Source organism: Mobula hypostoma, chromosome 3 (genome assembly GCF_963921235.1).
Source record: "Mobula hypostoma chromosome 3, sMobHyp1.1, whole genome shotgun sequence".
NCBI classification, from domain to species: Eukaryota; Metazoa; Chordata; class Chondrichthyes; order Myliobatiformes; family Myliobatidae; genus Mobula; species Mobula hypostoma.
The window spans coordinates 172999127-173018238 of record NC_086099.1 but is presented as its reverse complement, the minus strand read 5'-3'; the positions used below and the strand labels follow the sequence as shown (position 1 = coordinate 173018238).

Here is a 19112-nt window from a genome sequence, read left to right as displayed (position 1 = left end):
TGATTGCCCTGAGCATTGATCTGGTGGGTTGTGTGTTTAAGCCTGTGTGAAACTATTGTCTGGTAAAATGATCACCTCTTTGTGGGTTGAGGCCCCCCATTCAAATACCAGTTGTTCTTGCCTCTCTGCCTCCAACCTTGATCCTGGCCTCCAAACTAGCATAAAATTCCCGAAACATCCCATGAGAAAACCTCCCTCCTGCGAGTGCACAGTGCTGCCTTCCAGTCACTGGCCAGCTGGAATGCTGTGTGGGGATGGATGCTGCAGAGGTTGAGCGGTGTTGCGAATCCATGGGGTTACTGGTAATGAATGCATGTGTATTGAGCGGGGTAGACATTTGTATTCCCAATGAATTGCTACTTCAGACGTTAAGTACCGTTAGAGCATTAGGAACAGTTACAATTATGGAGCAGAAGTTTGACAAAATAGTGGGCAAAGACTCAGTTTTAGTTCAGACTAGCGCTGATGTAACAACAGTGGATCTGCCTGGTACAGCTGGGGCCCCCGGGAGAGAGGGGGGCCATGGGCTGTCCATACTTTCCGGGAGGAGGGGAGTGTAGGTGAGCGTGCTGAATCAGAAGCAGAGTTTCCCGTAGCTGGGGCCGGAGACTTTAAAGACAAGTTGTTCTCATTTCTGTGGAGTGAGGGGAAGGAGTGGTCTGATGTGGAAGGTCGAATGAGTCCTCCAGCAAGGGGTGAGCATTCTGAGTTGGTAGCGACCATTGATGCCACTCAGTGCGATAGAGATCTGGGGTCTTAGTACGGATGACTATCCATATGATGGTCACTTGTCCTCGAAACTGGTGTTTTCAGAGGTAGCTGTGGGAGTAGCTAAGGTCCTTGGATACATTTCGTGTTGGTTTGTCCAGACCCGGTCAAGAAGGCTGAAGCTTCAGTTCTTGTGGGGACAAATACTCCTATTGTGAGGAGGCTAGTGGGAGCCTGCAAGGAGAAAGTTGGAAAGAGCTTTCTGAAAACATTGTCCATTCACCCTGTGCTCCAAGCCACACTGGGCTGGATGATGAGCATAAACGAGGGACTGTGAGGTCCAAACTGGTCCTGTTATGCCCTGGGGAAGCAGCTAGAGTGACGGGAAACCCCAAATTTCCCAGAACGCCAGATGCCGAGGCCCTCTTAGTGGATGTTCCAGAAAACCACAAAGAGGAGTCATGATTAGCTGCTGGGGTACTAGTGAGACCTCTTTCCAGTGACAGTAATGTCTGGTGTCCCTGTGAGACAAGCTGGGCGAAACTCTGAAAAAAGGAGAGTTAACTGCTAAGTCATTCAGCGGGGTTTCATAGGATATGAAAGAGAGAGAACAAGGATGTAGAGGGGAAATCGGAGTGGGAATAAAGAGATGGGAAAGGAGCAGGCAAGAGCAGCAAGGAGAAATAAGATAAAACACATGGAAGGAGAAATGGTGTAAAGTAAAATAGACATTAAGAGGGAGTGGTTTAACAGAAAAAGGAACTCTGTGAATGTTTGTGCGCATGTGTGTGTGTGCTTGCATGTTTGTGGATGTATTTATGCGGATATGTGCATGTGTTCATTCAGTGTCCATCTGTATGGAGATATGCCTACACTGCAGCTCTGATACCAGGACCGTTCCCAATCGAACATTTGCCTTCTTCATATTTTCAATTTCCCTGTTCTGTTCCTACCAATCCTTAATGTCAATACCGATTTTTATTTAGACAGAGATCTATAATACTAAATTGAACATCAAATGAAATCATCCCAAATAGCTTCAATGCTAAAATACCTGATCACATAATTAATACAATGAAAGGTAACAAAGCAATTGAAACATAGAATGTAGACATAGAACATATGAGATAGAGCATAGGACAGTACAGCACAGTATTGACCATTTGGCCCACAACCGTATACCAACCTTTCAACCTACTCGAAGATCAATCGAACCTTTCCCTCCCACATGGTACTCCATTTTTCTTTCATCCATGTCTACGAGTCTCTTAAATGTCCCTAGTTTATCTGCTTCTATCACCATCCCTACCACTTCCTGTGTAAAAAAAGCCTATATCTAACATGACCCCATACTTCCCCTAAGTCACATTAAAATTATACGCCTTTGCATTAGCTATTTCTGCCCTGGGGAAAAACGTCACTTTTTCATAGAGTGCCTGTCCACTCTATGCCACACATCATCTTGTACACCTGTCATCCTGAATTGCTCTGAGAATACCCCTAGCTCACTCAATCTATCCCCATAATACACGCTCATTAATCCAGGCATCATCCTGGTAAATCTCCTCTGCACCATCTCCAAAGTTGCCACTTCCTTCTAAATCAGGTGACCAGAACTGAACACAATACTCCAAGTGTGGTCTAACTAAAGTTTTGCAGAACTGCAACATTACCTCATGTATCTTGAACTCATTTCCAACTAATAAAGTCCAACACTCCGTGTGCCTTCATAAACACACTAACAATTTACACTATAACTTTGAAAGATCTATTTATATGGACCCCAAGACCCTTCTGTTGCTCCACACTACTAAGAATCCTACCATTAACCTTGTACTTTGCCTTGAAGTTCAACCTTCCAAAGTGTGTCACTTCACACTTTTCCAGATTGAACTCCACCTGCCACTTCTCAGCCCAGCTCTGCATCCAGGTAACAAGTTAATGAAATAGTCCACCAAGACCAGGATTGAGATATATATATATATATATATCGCATAAATCCATGACTGGACTCGATTTAGAGTGAGTGGAAGGATTATTAAGATATAGCAAAAGTGGTTAGGGATCACGTCAGAGAAATCTGTCTTGGATCTTACTTAGGGGCTAAGTTTAAGTTAGAGATCAGTTTGTGCCTTTGATCAGGATGAGAATTGAAGGAGGCCAATAAAGTCAAGGGAAGTTAGGAGGCAGAATCAGCCAGCAATGCATACATTTTCCTTGACATAGTTGGACTACTCAATGTTATTCTCTGTCTTTATTTGTGATTTTATATGAAATCTGGATGGAATAAGACTGCAGATACTGGAATTTGGAGCAGAAAGCAAACTGCTAGAAGAATTCAGCAGATCAAGCAGAGGTAAAGGATCAGTCAATGATTTGTGATTGAGAGGCCAGTATGCAGATGTGAGAGGGAGGGGTGAAACAGATGCTGGTGTGGGATAAATAGAATCAGATGAAAGGGGTGATGGACACGTGAGGAGGGAGAGGTGATGAGACAGAGGTTGGTTGGTGATAAGCGGAAACACATTGGGTGGGGGAGGAGATTAAACAGATATATAGTAGGTATCTTCCCTTTACACTCTCATTTCTGAAATAAGCTTAGCTTGCTGAATCATTTGACTTTCAAAGGATTTGAGAACTTCTTATTAAAAGTTTTAGGGTATGAGAGTGTAACACTAGTTTTAGCAAAAAAAAGTAGTGGGAGGCCAAGCACATTAAATGCCATGGGCATACAAGCTGATTTAATTGCAGCAGATGATGTGGAATAGCTCAAGAGAAACTGCTAGTGACAGGGGAAATGGTAATAGATTACAGACATAGGATAATACAAAAATGAAGTGGGGAGAATAAGCAGGTATTTTTATACATGGTGAATTGCTATCGTTAAAATCCATTGGTGAAAGGATGAAGAAAACAGCTTTCTAAAGAGAATTTGACCTATCTTCAAAGGGAGAAATTCAGGACAATGGAGAAAGAGTCAGGGAGACAGGGAATGAGATGAATTGGGTCACAAGTCCAATGCCCCATCATTCTGGTTGAGGAAAGCAATCTGGCTAATCAAAGAATTTAAGGATCCCACTGCAAAACTCTCAGCCAAGCATTTTGGATCTCCCCCTCCCCCTCCAGCTTTCAAATCCCTTACTCACTCTTCCTTCAGTTAGTCCTGACGAAGGGTCTCGGCCTGAAACGTCGACTGCACCTCTTCCTATAGATGCTGCTTGGCCTGCTGCGTTCACCAGCAACTTTGATGTGTGTTGCTTGAATTTCCAGCATCTGCAGAATTCCTGTTGTTTGCAGCCAAGCATAGGATTTTTTGATATAATAATAGAGCTGAATACCAGAAAAGCTGTCAACTCTGAATTAATCAACATACATCAAAGTTGCTGGTGAACGCAGCAGGCCCAGCAGCATCTATAGGAAGAGGCGCAGTCGAAGTTTCAGGCCGAGTCCCTTCGTCAGGACTAAAACGTCGACTGCGCCTCTTCCTATAGATGCTGCTTGGCCTGCTGCGTTCACCAGCAACTTTGATGTATGTTGCTTGAATTTCCAGCATCTGCAGAATTCCTGTTGTTTGCGTTTAAACTCTGAATTAATTATGTCTTTCAGAGAAGTTCTAGATTAGTACTTATCAAACCAGAACAGGCTGTCACAAATTATCTTCATCTTCTTAGACAATTTCTCTAAGAATTAACCATAACCTCCTTCCTTTCAGTTTTGTGACCTCTAAGGTGATAATGAGGCCAATGTAGGAACCGCAAACCCTTCCACAGATGGGGCAATTGGTGCTGGACAGGACTATCAAGTGGGTAGTTTGGAGCATTCCTTCGACCCTTTGTGCTGTTCATCTCTGCATTACCGAGCATGGACTCAAGATTTCCATTCTCCTCCCAGATATTTAATCTCCATATTGAGTAGTCATGGGCTGGGATTCAGTGGGAATGTTGCACTTTCTCAAGTTGGTTTTGAGAACAGCCTTGTAGTTTTACCTCTATTATGTTGGTATTGCCTCCTGTGACAGATCTCGAAATAAAGTACGCATTTCAGGAGTCCAATGCCAGGTATGCAAACAACAGATCCTGCCAAACAAAGCCAATATTCAGGGCTCCACTGCTGGGAGCATTAACCTATGAGAAGGCACTGATATTACTCAATGGTAGGTTTCTCCTTGAAGGCTCCACAGGTATATTGATGATGGTTAATGAATTTCATCATTTAATCTGGCTTTAATGAGTTGTGGCTTCAGATATACAGGACTTCTGTCTTGCAGGCTTTGAGTGTAAGGCTCCTGTTCATATAAACTTCAGAGGTGGAATCAACAATGACTTGGGCTTATCAAGTACTTCAGTCTATATTAGTTTTATCAAGTACACATTGTGGATATGATGAATATCATATTGGGAGCAACACAAACCAATATAAAGGGAAACAACAGGAATTCTGCAGATGCTGGAAATTCAAGCAACACACATAAAAGTTGCTGGTGAACGCAGCAGGCCAGGCAGCATCTCTAGGAAGAGGTGCAGTCGACGTTTCAGGCCGAGACCCTTCGTCAGGACTAACTGAAGGTCTCGGCCTGAAACATCGACTGCACCTCTTCCTAGAGATGCTGCCTGGCCTGCTGTGTTCACCAATATAAAGGGCCTTTTTTGTCCTCACCAAATCCTTGATTCTGTCAGTTAAAACTGGCTGTTCACAGAAATTTGTCTCCATTTTATGTTTGCTTTGTAATGGCATGCCATGACTCTAACCAACAAGTCCGGGTTCCCAATGAAGACCAGCGTCACACAGGTTTTGAGTTTCCAGCAGTGGGTCATAACATCATTCGGCTTCAAAACTTTACTCAGTCATTTTTATTGCTGCATCTCATCTCCAACAAACACTGCAGAAGGGGAAACCAACTGATGGAACAAATAGAAAACTGTTCACGTATTGGCTCCTCAACTACTGATCCAACATCACCTCGAACTTAGTAGTAGAATTGCAGTACACAATCAGTGTGAATGAATAGATCTGTCCGATTCGTATTGAATCTTGGAAATTAATGCTAAAATCTTAGGCCTGAGAAGGAGAGCTCTACCATTGAAATTGTCATGTATTGAATATGGATAGGATGTGCTTGTTAAGCTAAAAGTCATTTTTCATTCCAACCTTTCTTAGTATCTCAAGGTTATATGAGTGAACATGAATTAAGCTAATTCAATATTATCTGAAGGTTTCCTTCATTCTATAATCAGGAATAGATCTGTTACCAGCTATTGTGAAACAAAATTATAGTCATAGTCAATGAGTCATAGAAGAGTACAGCACAGAAACAGGCCCTTTGGTCCATCTAGTCCATGCCGAGCCATGAAAGCTGCCTATCCCATCAACCTGCACTGTGACCATAGGCCTCCATACCCCTACAATCCATGTACCTATCCAAACTTCTCTCAAATATTGAAATTGAGCCTGCATGCATCACTTGTGCTGGCAGCCTGATTCACACTTTCACGACCCTCTGAGTGAAGGAGTTTCTCCTCATGTTCCCTTAATCCTTTCACCCTTAACCAATGACCTCTAGTTGTAGTCCCACCCAAACTCAGTGGAAAAAGCCTGCTATCTATACCCCTCATAATTTTGTGTACCCCTATCAAATCTCCCCTCAATCTTCTATGTTCCAAGGAATAAAGTCCTAACCTATTCAATCTTCCCTTATAATTCAGGTCCTTCAGACCTGGCAACATCCTTGTAAATTTTCTCTGTACTCTTTCAACCTTATTTACATCTTGTTGTAAGACTATTAGCAATGCAGCTTCACTTAAAATCTTAAAGGCTGGATCTTGAAGAACCATGTTGTATTTTTGGAGGAAGTTCAGTAAAAATCTTAGTGTCAAGATGTGCACAAATGCTGCAGAAATATAATTAGATATAAAGTCATCACTTACAAACATCACATGCTTCTCTTAATCAAAGCCTCTTTTGTTTTGCCAAAAAATGTGGTCCATTCAGGAAATGACACCAGGCCAAAAGCACCACCAAATGTCTGTGAGTTACTTACCTTTCTCTGATAATATAGTGGCAATGCAGGCTTTATTAGCTAATGAAATGTGAGCCTTTTAATACCATTCACTTTGGGGAAAATATCTAGTTTGCAAGCAATTGATGATTTAAAGGGACATCTCAATTTCCCTTTTCAAATCAATATACGTCTTTAATTTATCTGTAATTTCACGATTGTTGTATATGTTATGAAATTGCATCTCCCACTTTCTAATATTTGGTATGGTCAAATAACACAGTGTTGTGTCAGACCTCCAGTGGTATGAATAATTCCATGCAATAACCCTGTACACAGTAATTCATAATACAATGATTATTAGAAAAAATGGAGTGGAATTCCACTCCACCCCATGTTTCAGGATGGAATGTCAAGGATCCTCTAAAGCAGCTTTATAGCAAATTATAATTGAAGAATTCACCAAATATACAATGGATTCTGAAAAACTTAATAAAGATTAAATTCTGTGTTTATGATTTAATTTTTCAAGCATGTATCAGCTTTAACTTGAATAGGTAATATTTAATTACAAGAGATATAAATTACTGCTGGGTGGATTCAGAACTCAGCTATCAGCAAGGCAGTAGTTGGCAATGGGCCAGGAGGGCCTACAGGATGTTTAAAGCACTGATTTTGTAGAGTCAACATCATTTCCACGACGTGAAAGCTTTCTCAACCATTGTCAGGCCTGATATTGGCAACTTACCATTTGGTGAGATGGGTGGAACCATTAAATCATTTGCCAGACATCGGAAGACAAAGAAAAAAATGTGACCACACAAGGCTTTTGATTTTCTTTATTGTGTTTTACTAAATCAGTTCAGGTTAAAATATTGGCTGGCAAAATCTGTTTAGCACAATAATTTTAGCAGCAGAAAATCTTGAGCTTAATTATTTTTTCTCCACCAGAATTGACTTTAAAGGCTATTTAGCTGACACTTTTCCGAAGTCTCAGTGAAAGGGAAAGTACAGTGGTGTGCTTTGGTCCTGTGGTGGCACAACAAAAGTATTGAATTTCACACAGCAAATCATAATATCCCTCTGCTCCTTCATTAGGGTAGGCAGATCGCCTTAACAAAACAAAGGAATCAGCTATGTTTGCACTGGAGATATTTGAACCATGTTAACTATTTGGTATATTTTGGAACATGCTTCTGCCTGATTATTTCTGCTGCGATTCTGAAGTTAACAGTTTTGTTGCTGAGCCTCATAATCATGGCTCCAAGTTCAACACATGCTCAAAAGTCTAGAATGACATGCCAATGGCTTAAGTAGAAGAGTGCTGCGCCATCAGTGGTCTTTTAGATGAGGTGATACCAGGACACTGTCTTCCCTCTCATGTCGATGTGCATTATTTTATCGAACCATGCCAATGAAGTGCCAAAATGTTTGGCCACTATTTAGCTTTTAACCAATGTCAGTAAAACAGGATATCTGCTCACCTTGTTGTTTGTGAGGCAAAATGTGTTGGTGTGGTTCAAATATCACAACTGAAACAAAACGTGAAAGTTATTTAGTTACCTATAAAGATCTCAGAATGTCCTGAGATTTTTGAAGGTGCTGAATAAATAAATGGCCAACCTGTGGTGATGTTGATCACATTACTTATAATATTAGTTAGCTGAAAAAATTAATCTGTCTTTTAAATTCACAACAGATTGAGGACAAAGTAGTCATAGTGACCATATACTGCTTTATATAAGCCCCCTGTGACAGTTTTTATGCACTAATGGTCTGTCCACTTGGACCAGAATAGGGTTCTGAATCATAATGCCACTTACTTAAATGTAAGCAAACTACTTATTAGTGATGTTAACCTAAGTGTAAATGTTTGACAGCAGACCTTTTATGTTAAATTGCACACAATGAAGGCATTCTGTTCCTACTAAAGTTGCCACAAAGAAGCTTGTATTTAAGCAATATGACTTCTGATTTTGCTGATGCATGCTCTTTCAATTTAAAGATTTTTCAACAAGGCTGAGCAGATTTTTATAAAGAGAATAAAACATTGCTATCAATTGAAGCAAAATTAGCCAGATTAAAATTGTTTGGTTTAGCAACATGGGGCTAAATTATTATAGATAGTGCGGGTGGAGAACTGAATAGAAATGGGAAGAGGGTGTCAAGGAATCCGAAAAATTGTACAAAAGTAAAGAATTAGAATAAATCATTAAATGATACATTAGTGAAACAGCCTCAAGTTGAAAATAGTCTACCCTTCTTTCTCTGTTCCTGTAACTCGCAATAACCCACCCTTGTTTCACTGATTATGTCACTCATAACTTACTCACCTCTTTCCTATCACAAAGTCCAAACTTGCAAATACCCCTGTCACTGCTCACCCTATCTTCACTCAATACAATATTAAAATTTTAATGTTTTGATACTTGGAAGTGGAATGGGTGCAGAAAGGTTTTAGGAGAATGTTATAAGGACTGGAAGACTTAATTTTTTTCCCTTGCAGCAGAGGCAACTGAGGGGCAACCATAAAGAGGCATGTAAAATCTTGAAGGGTGGCCCTATAGAATTATGAGATGCTCAGTCTTTTTCCAAAGGCAGTGGAGTCTAAAACCAGAGGTCATAGATTTAAGGTGAGGGGGGAAGATTTAAAAGGGATCTGAGATGAAACTTTTGTACATGGAGGGTGATGGGTATATGGAACAAGCTGCCAGAGGAAGCTGTAGAAGAGGGTACAATTGTAAAGTTTAAAAGACACTTCAACAAACACATGGATAGAAATAGTTTAGAGGGATATAGACACAAGCAAATGAGACCAGCTTGGATGGACATTGTGGTGGGCATGGTTGAAAGACCGGTTCCCATGCTGTATGGCTCTATGACTCTGTGAATCTAGATGCTATCCAAAATCCTTGCTGCGGTTACTGGGTCTATGAGCTTTAATAAATCAAGTACTGAGTAATGTCGTAAAGTAAGATATTTCAAAGGCAAAAAAAAAAATTGGAAACAAATCTCACAAGAACCATTCAAATAGTTTTGAAAATAGTATGTAGCTAAGATTTCAGAACTGACTGCCTCTCCAAAGTTAAAACATCAGTGAAAGACCACACACAGATGGAATCAGAAATGGCACATGCACAGATAGCAATATATCATTAGAACAACCTTTTGCACAACATTATGGATCATCTCAATTAAGTAGAGAAAGAGAACAGGAGTAGGAGAATTAGCAGTAGAGGATGATAGAATCATAAGAGAAATAAGGCGATTTTGAATATTTGATGCAGTTGGAGGCTGATGAAAATATGAGAAAATGATAGGGACAAGTCAATAGAAGGTCAACTTCCTCCACCTTCCTTCAGCAGGAAACTCAGCCAGGATTTCTTCTGCTACTTTTATAAACTAAGTTCTGTTGACGCAGGCACGTGTGGACAATAAATAACAATAGGATGAATGTATAGGGAACTCTGGATGTGGAGGGATCTCTAGGGTTAGATAAAGAGCAAAAGGGAAGTATATGGCAGCTGCAGAGGGCTAAGCACAGAGAATATAATCTGTAGAGGGGCATGCATAAAGGAAATTAGGAAGGCAAAGAGGTGTCACAGAATGGTACAAGAAGGCTGAATTCTTGTCTGTGTTTTGTGAATATACTTAGGACAAAAGAATAAACAAGGGAGGAATTGAGCCCATTAGCAATGTCAGGAGCAGCCTGCGCCCAGAGCCAGAAGACAGAGGTGAGGCTCTAAATGAATTCTTTTCATCAGTATTCATAAAGGAAAACGACTTTGTAGTTGGATAATGCAGGGAAAGGGAAAGTGAAATTCCAATGTAACTCTCATAAGTAAAGAGGAGGTACTTGGTGCCATACTAGACTTAAAGGTGGATAAATCCTAGGGCCATATGGGATTAGTCCCAGGTTGCTATGAGGAACAAGGGAAGAAACTGCAGTTATAAGATCCATATAACTTTTATAAAGTTGCAACATTACCTTCCAACCGGGACCAGCAAAGGCAAGCATGACATGTACTTTTCTTATCTATCTGCATCTGTCGCTACTTTCAGGAACTATGGACTATTCCCTTTCTGACTTCCCAGAATGACTTCTCAAACTTATTGGGATCAGTACTCCATCAATTTTCTAACTGATCTGTTGCTTATTCTGCTGTAGGCTTAGATATCCTTCCACACAAAGCACAATACCAATTTTCATGACATCCATAAACTTCTGATGTTCAATTTATACCATTGATAGAGGCCTCTTATCCTGTCATATCTGTGCAAGTCAAATCGTAAAACCTTGCCAAATCCTATTGGGACTTCAAGGACATGTTCAAGTACTTTATAATTGTGATGAAAGCAAGGACAGTAAAGGTGGGGAGAGCCAGCCTTGGATAACTAAGGAAATAAAAGAAGGCATCAACCTAAAAGCTCATGCATACAAAGTTGTCAAGAGTAGTGGGCAACTGGAAGACTGAGAAAACTTTAAAAAGCAACAAAGTACCACTAAGCAAGCAATAAAGAATGGGAAGCTAGATTATGAAAATAAACTAGCACGAAATATAAAAACGAATAGTAACAGTTTTTATAATTATATAAAGCGGAAAAGGGTGGCTAAAGTGAACGTAGGTCCCTTGGAGGACGAGAAGGGGGAATTGATATTGGGTAATGAGGAAATGGCCAAGGTTTTGAATGACTATTTTGTGTCGGTCTTCATGGTGTAGGACACATCTAACATGACAAAGAGAGATATTATGGATGCAATGGGAGGTGAGGACTTTGATACAATAGCTATCACTAAAGAGATAGTGATAGGCAAACTTGTGGGCCTGATGATAGATAGGTCCCCTGGTCCTGATGGTATGCATCCCAGGGTACTGAAAAAAATGGCAGAAGTTATAGTAGAGGCTTTGGTAATAATTTACCAAAATTCTCTGGACTCTGGGCAGATCCCAGCAGATTGGAAGATGGTGAATGTCACACCACTGTTCAAAAAAGGAAAAAGGCCCGTTAGTTTAATACCTGTAGTTGGGAAAATGATTGAAGCTAATATTAAAGAAAAATAGCAAGGCACCTGGAAAGAAATGGATCCATCAGGCAGATGCAGCATGGATTCACCAAACTTACTGAAGTTCTTTGAGGATATAAAGAGTGCAATGGATAAAGGAGAACAGATGGACGTTATTTACTTGGATTTCTAGAAGGCGTTCGATAAGGTGCCACATAAAAGACTTATCCATAAGATAAGGATGCATAGAGTTGAAGGTGATGTATTAGCATGGATGGAGGATTGTTTAACTAATATAAAGCAGAGAGTTGAGATACAAGGGTGTTACTCTGGTCTCCGGTTGGCAATCAGTGGTGAGCGATGAGCCACAGGGGTCGGTGCTGGGTCTGCAACTGTTCACAATATACATTAACGATCTGGAAGAGGGGACCAAGCATAGAGTATCTATTTTGCTGATGATACTAAATGGGGTGGAAAAGCAATTAGTGCAGAAGATACTGAGAGCCTGCAGAGAGATATAGATAAGTTAATGAGTGGGCAAGGGTCTGGCAGATGGAGTACAATTTTGGTAAGTGCGAGGTCACCCACTTTGGAAGGAAAAATGAAAGAGCAGATTATTATTTAAATGGTAAAAAATTGCAGCATGTTGCTGTGCAGAGAGACTTGGGAGGGCTTGTGCATGAATCACAAAAGATTGGTTTGCTGGTGCAGCAGGCTATCAAGAAGATAAATGGAATGTTGACCTTCATTGCTAGAGGGATTGAAGTTAAGAGCAGAGTGGTTATGCTGCAACTGTACAGGATACTTCTGAGGCCGCACCTGGAGTACTGCATGTAGTTCTGATCTCCTTACTTGAGGAAGGATATATTGGCTTTGGAGGTGGTGCAGAGGAGGTTCACCAGGTTGATTCCAGAGATTAGGTGGTTAGACTATGAGGAGAGATTGAATCGCCTAGGACTTTACTCACTGAAATTCAGAAGAATGAGAGGAGATCTTTAGAAACATATAAAATTATGAAAAGATAGATAAGATAGAGGCAAGAAAGTTGTTTCCATTGGTAGATGAGACTAGAACATGGGGACATAGCCTCAAGATTCAGGGGAGTAGAGTTAGAGCACAGATGACGGGGAACTGCTTTTCCCAGACAGTGATGAATCTGTGGAATTCTCTGCCCAATGAAGCAGTGGAGGCTACCTCAGTAAATATATTTAAGACAACATTGAATAGATTTTTGCATAGTAGGGGAATTAGGGGTTATGGGAAAAAGGCAGGGGGGTGGAGATCAGTCCATGGCCAGATCAGCCATGATCTTATTGAATGGCAGAGCAGGCTCGACAGGCCAGATAGCCTACTCCTGCTCCTATTTCTTATGTTCTTATGTTTCTGTCTCTGCCATCTCTTTAGGTAGCGAGTTCCAAACCTCATCCACTTCCTGGATCAAAAAGACTTTCTTCATCTCCCCTCAGATACTTTAAGTCAATTCTCCACTCTGTTTGACCCTTCTGCTAATGGAAAGAGCTCCTTTCCATTAACTCTGTCAAGAGCCCTCATAATGTTGCATATTGTCTCCCCTTAGCCTTTCTTCTGTTGACTTTTTCTATATACAGCCCTCAAACGGTTCAGAAACGTGTTGAATAACATCCCCTTTCATAATTTTGTGCTTTATTTAATAAATGAAAGGCATCCTGCAAGCCTTTAGAATCACCTTATCGACCTGCTGTGCAACCTTTGAGGATATGCGAACAGTGCATTGTCTCTGTGTTCCTCCATGTATCCTCCCAATTATTCCCTTGCTTTGTTGCACCCCCCAAAGTAGATTACTTCATATTTCTCTGGATTAAATTTCATTTAAATTTTCTGACCAACCAAAATCTGGATCTCCAAGGTAGTGCTGGTAAATTATTGGAGTAGAGATGGGTTAGAATGGACATGCCGGGCCAAAGGGCCTTTTGTGTTCTAATGTTTTCCTCCCATTATCAAACAAGTGGCTATTTTTGCATTATCTGCAAACTTCTTTATTATGTCCATTCATTTTGTCTAAATCATTAATATACTTAATGAACCAACTGGAAATAGTCTTCCAGTCTCAAAGCATCCAGCAGCCTTTCCTCTTTGTTTCCTGCCAGTGAGCAAGTTTTAAATCAAATGTATCACTCTCCCTTGGATCCCTTGAACTTTAACCGTTTTGACTTTGTCAAAAGTTTTCCTAAACTCCAGTCATCATATTTACTCCCTTCATTTGTAATTGCTCAAGTTAATCAGACACAACTCCGCCTTAACAAATCCATGCTGACCCTAATTAATCTATGAATATCTAAATAAATGTAACAGCGTCCCTCAGATTTGATTCAAACACACAAACCACCACCAAAGTTACTGTTTGTCCTTTCTTCCCTATCCAAACAACATTAGTGGTCTCCCAGTTCTCTGACCCCACGCCTGCCGCCATCGTAATTTGGTTCTATCATTTCCACCTTTGTTTCCTTGCTACAGCCAGGAATAAATCTTATCTGAACCTAGTTGGTTATCTGCTTTAAACGATGATAAACTGTCTAATACGCGCTCTCATACCAAGTTCAGGAATCAACATCCACACTCCTTCTCTCTAATTGTCTACAAACAAGAGAAAATCTACAGATGCAGGAAATCTAAGCAACACACACAAAAGGAACTCAGCAGGCCAAGCAGCAACTATGGAAAAGAGTGAGTAAACAGTCGACGTTTCGGGCTAAGACTCTTCATCAGGACTATTTTTTTAATATTCTTTTGTGATAACAACCACAGATTGTTGATTAAGAACCTTACCCATAGCCTCGGCTACTACACTTAGATTAACGTCTTTCCCTAATTGGCCTTCCTCTTCCTTTCATTATCCTTTTACTATTTTGTTCATTATAAAACAGCATAATATTTTCTTTAATTTTAATCTCTAGTATTTTTTCGTAACTTATCCCTGCTTTTCTAATTTGATGTTTAATTTCAAACCTACACACTGTTTGCAGAAACTTCCATTTTGCACGGTGTTGTCGACAGTCCTCCTTGTCACCTTCTAATCTGGGCAGCGTTAAGTTTTTATCCTTGTGAGAGAAACTTGTAAGCCTCATCATTGTAGACCTTGATAGATCAAAAAGAAACAGCAGAGAAATGAGGTCTCCTGATCTCCTTCTGATCTACCTGGTCTTTCCTTCCAACCTTGCAACCCGTCCTCCACCAACACCCAGTTTCTTTCACTTCCCCCACCTACTCCATCTGCCTATTATTCGCAAAAACCTCCCACTGGGTCCCCTATTCCCTCCCTGTATTGTTTCCGTCCCTCTCTTGGTTGATTCATCATATGTAATCTTACCTTTTTATTAGGTTCCATAATCTACAGCTCTTTGTTGCCTCCACCTAACACTTCCCATTTCCACCCTTCCCTTCCTCTGGAAGGAGGGTCATCAAAAGGGTTAATGAACTAAGGAGCTAACTTGCATTTTTATATTTGGACTTTGTAACCCAACGTCCTAAGCTGAGACCTGAAGACAGCAGATGGTCTTTCATAATCAAGATGCAGCATTGAGTGCAGATGGCCGAGAAACGGAACATGATTTAGTCACTTGCCTGTCTATGATTAAAAATACTTTGTGCTACAGATATATTTCCTTGCATGCCAGTAGTCAAGAATATCCATCTGTTTAGAAGTAGAAACATATAAAATTATGAAAGGGAAGGATAAGATAGAGGCGGGAAAGTTGTTTCCACTGGTAGGTGAGACTAAGACTAGGGGACATAGCCTCTTGATTCGGGGGGAGTAAATTTAGGACAGAGGTGAGGAGGACTACTTTTCCTAGGGAGTGGTGAACCTGTGGCATTCTCTACCCACTGAAGCAGTGGAGACTACCTCAGTAATATATTTAAGACAAGATTGGATAGATACTTGGATAGTAGGGGAATTAAGGATTATAGGGAAAAGGCAGGTGGGTGGAGATCAGTCCATGGCCAGATCAGCCATGATCTTATTGAATGGCGGAGCAGGCTTGATGGGCCGGATGACCTACTCCTGCTCCTATTTCCTATTTCTTATGTAAGTCTGATCTCTAAAGTCATTTTCTTCTACACTCCCGCCCCTGCCCTGACTCCATCTGTCTATCAGCTCTTTGGACAACTTTACACTACTCTTAGGTTGCCAATGTGTCATACTATGGAAGAGCAGTTACCATCATGTTAGTTGAAGTCAAAACAGAATTAACTGTAGACAAAAAATAGCCAATTTTTGCTGAGCTGATCCCTTGCACAAAGATGGAACAGTTCCAGTAACCATCTGGACAGTTGGTAATCTAGGGTTCAACAAGACAGGTAAAAACCCCCACTGTGTGAACCTTTACATCTGCATCCAATAATATCTTGGCAAAGAATCATCAATGCAGAGAAAAGAGGTTCTTATTCATCTCGTTCCACCAGGATTTAATATTTATTATTCACCAGTTGGATTGGGAGCAATTATGTCATTGAGATTCAAACCATCTGCTTGGAGGTGCTGTGAAAGCAAGTTTTCTGTTCTGTCCTTTTCTACCTACAAATGGGTGTAAGGTTACAATAGCATTTTCTCACACCATTATTTATCCTCACCTTTATGATTTTCATTGCATTGCACATGCCTGCCTTCCCAAAGGAATGCTTAGTCATATGTTTAACTGAAGGGAACTTCAGAAAAATTGCTTTGCTCACATCTGACTAAGATAAAAATATAAACCTAAAGATACTGCCGCAAATTGGTTAGACCCTATTAAGAAAGAGATTCACTTATTAATACTGAATTACACCAACTGCATATGAATAATATATTATTAGAACAAACTGATTTATTTTTATTTCTCTTTATGGACAGCAACATATGGGATTCTGTTGAGCTGGGTAGAACATCAGGGCCATTCTATCAGTGTGTGTGAGCTTCCATGCTGGGGAAAAAGGGATATAAATTTAATACTGCAATTCCAAGGTAAAATAAGTTTTTATCCCCCACTTTTCAATTAGCAAATATATCACTGCATTAAAGCCCACATGTAATATAGCTAGTGATGATAGAGGGAAAGAATTCCTACTAGATCAGCTGGAGTTGTCAAGCTAAATCAATATGGTCAGTTTGAAACAATGAGCAAATTTTGTTAATTAAGCTTTTATGTGGATGGACGTAAGAGGAGAAGTAAGTCAAAGGCATAGAGTGATGGTGAAACGTTACAGAAACAGGTCCTCTGGCCCACCATGCTGATGTCAAATACCCATCTCTTCTCATTTGCTAGCACTTCGTCCCTATGACTTGGCAATTCAAATGCTCTTCAAGATAAATTTTGTGAGTCTCTGCCTCCACCAGCTCTAGATTCCAACCATATAATGGGTCAAAAAATATTTTCTCAAATGCTTTCGAAACCTCCACCAATGCCCTCATTTTTTAAATTGAACAGACAGAATCCGTCTCCAAAAAGGTAATTCCTTGTCCTTCAGAATTTAGGGACATGAATCATTTCCCTACCATTGAAGTCGGACTCACAGCTCTGTAGTTACCTGGCTTATCCCTGATACTCTTCTTAAGTAAAAGTAACATATTTGTTTCATCCCGTCATCTGCCACTTCTCTATAAAAAATATCTGACAACATCCCAGCAAACTCCTCTCTGGCCTCAAGTAGCAACCTGTGGGGTTATCCAATCTTCAATCTGCTAAGAATCTAATACCTCTTCCTTTTTAGTGGTAATCTATTCTAGAATTTCACTGCTCCACCTCCAACTACAATGACCTTCTGTAAGGGCAGTGGCTCTTCTACCATGTGGCACTTTTCTCAAACTATTGGTTGTGCACCTGATCTGTGGATCAGAAATATTTAAATTGCCCTTTACTGTCCTTCTGGTAAGCAGCTGCTCTGTTTCACCATCATGTATGTTGGCCCAGTCCTATTGGAACATCTTTTCCTTTAATGAACCAGCTTCCTGCTTTGGAATAATGGCAAAATAATGACCACTTGGTTATGTAAAACATAAACCTTAAATTCCTCAAACACGAGGAAATCTGCAGATGCTAGAATTTTGAGCAACACACATAAGAGTTGCTGGTGAACGCAGCAGGCCAGGCAGCAAATATAGGAAGAGGTACAGTCGATGTTTCGGGCCGAGACCCTTCGTCAGGACTTACTGAAAGAAGAGCTAGTAAGAGATTAAATTCCTGCAGGTCACACAGTCAAAGAATCTAAGAGATAAGCAGCAGAGTAACAGGCCACTTGACCACTAGGTCCATGTTAACCCTTTTGTCCATCTACACAAATCACATTTGGCTGCATTAAGACAATGTCCTTCGATGCTCTGCCTATGTAAATGTCTGATGAAATACCTCTTAAACACAGTATTTGAACCTGATTTCACAATATTCTTTGGCACATTCCAGATACCAAAAACGCTCTGCATAAGAGACTTACCCCTATGAACCCCTGTAAAACTCATTGAACCTGTGCCTTCTTAGTTCAGGAAAAACAAGGATTTTGAGTATCTACAGGTGCTGCCTGACCTGCTGAGTTCCTCCAGCATTTTGTGTGTGTTGCTCTGGAATTCCAGAATCTGCAGAATTTCTTGTGTTTTTGATTATGTACTCCATCTGTGCCTCTCATAATCTTATCCACTTCTATCAGATCACCCCTCAGCCTCTTTTACATCAGAGAAAACAACGCCATAACTAAGGCCCTCCAATTTCTGGTGGATTTTCTCTGCATTCTCTCCAGCACAATTACATTCTTCCAATAATATGGCAACCTGTGTTTTGTAAAGTTGAAACATGACATCCCAACTCTTACATTCCATGCTCTGGCCTTTGAAGACCGGCATGCCATATTCCTTTTACACTATCCTATCCACCTATGCTGCCACTTTCAGGGAGCCATGGACGTGAGGAGTGCTGGATTCCAGGCTAATCTCGGTGTGCCTGGGACTGAGCAGAACCAATACAACATCACCTCTCTGTAGTCTCTGTTCCTCTAATTCTGACTCAAGTCTCACTTATCCCTCACTAACTATACTGCTTTCATTTGCCAAGAGACCACATACTCTCCAAAAAACCCTTTCCTTTTCTCCCTTTCCCTATTTATTTCATACACCTTCCTTGGGTATATAAATTGTTGAGAGTTGATAGTCAGAATCCTTTTTTTTCCCCAGAAGGGAAAGGACAAATGCTAGAGGGCATAGATTTAAGTGAGAGGAGTAAAGTTTGATGGAGATGTGTGAGGCAAAGGGTTTTGCACAGAGAGCCTGGAACCCACTGCCAGAAATAGATACTATAGTGATGTGTAAGAGGCAATTAGGTAGACACACGAACAGGTAAGAAAGATACATTCTGTGTGTAGGTAGAAGAGATTAGTTTATATTGACACTATGGTCAGCACTCT

The 19112-nt window shown here is 40.6% G+C and overlaps 1 long non-coding RNA gene across 1 annotated transcript in view; it reads right to left on the bottom strand.

Annotated features, from left to right (window-relative positions):
* The window catches only part of LOC134343607 (uncharacterized), a 146556-nt gene that overhangs the window by 28200 nt on the left and 99244 nt on the right, over window positions 1-19112 (bottom strand). The gene's annotated exons all lie outside the window — the stretch shown is intronic.